At 36.6% G+C, this 596-nt stretch overlaps 1 non-coding gene across 1 annotated transcript; it reads right to left on the reverse strand.

Annotated features, from left to right (window-relative positions):
• Nucleotides 1-516: 516 nt before the first annotated feature.
• Nucleotides 517-596, reverse strand: TRNAL-UAG (transfer RNA leucine (anticodon UAG)). Its single transcript has one exon. It is a non-coding gene; the product is annotated as a tRNA-Leu (tRNA).

A 596-nucleotide genomic window follows, 5' to 3' on the forward strand; every position in this document is an offset into this window, starting at 1 on the left:
AGCTTAGTAACATCATACTGACATGCATCATTAACCACTGAGATTGTAGAGCAGGTACTAGTATTGTGGATTGATGCATTTCAGTTAAAAGACCCGACGTGGCAAAGCCTTGCGTTAAAATAGTACTTGGCGTAGTTATTGTGCTTAAATCATTTTTCGAGTTCTGTATCTTAGGAATAGTATGAAGAATATACAGAGTCCATGAAAGGAAGATCAATGACTCATATAAATTACTTAATGGAAAATGTCCCGAAGAAACCCAACGAGAGACTAAAAATCCTGTTATAGAGAAAAAAGTAGCTATCATTCCTTTTTCTGACGAATCACGTAATCCCCTAAGTTCACGAACTAATAAGGTTATCAAATGAATCGTAATCACAATTGAAATGGTTGAGAAAGAGATATGAGTTAGTATATGTTCTAAAGTTGCAAATAGCATAACGATAAGGTCCCATTACAAAATTGGAAATTTCGAATTGAATCCATTTTCTAATTTATTGTATTCTTTTTCGAGAATGCCGCCACTCGGATTCGAACCGAGATGCTTGAGCACTGCTTCCTAAGAGCAGCGTGTCTACCAATTTCACCATGGCGGC

The sequence above is a fragment of the Zea mays genome, unplaced genomic scaffold (genome assembly GCF_902167145.1).
Source record: "Zea mays cultivar B73 unplaced genomic scaffold, Zm-B73-REFERENCE-NAM-5.0 scaffold_347, whole genome shotgun sequence".
In the NCBI taxonomy this organism is placed as follows: Eukaryota; Viridiplantae; Streptophyta; class Magnoliopsida; order Poales; family Poaceae; genus Zea; species Zea mays.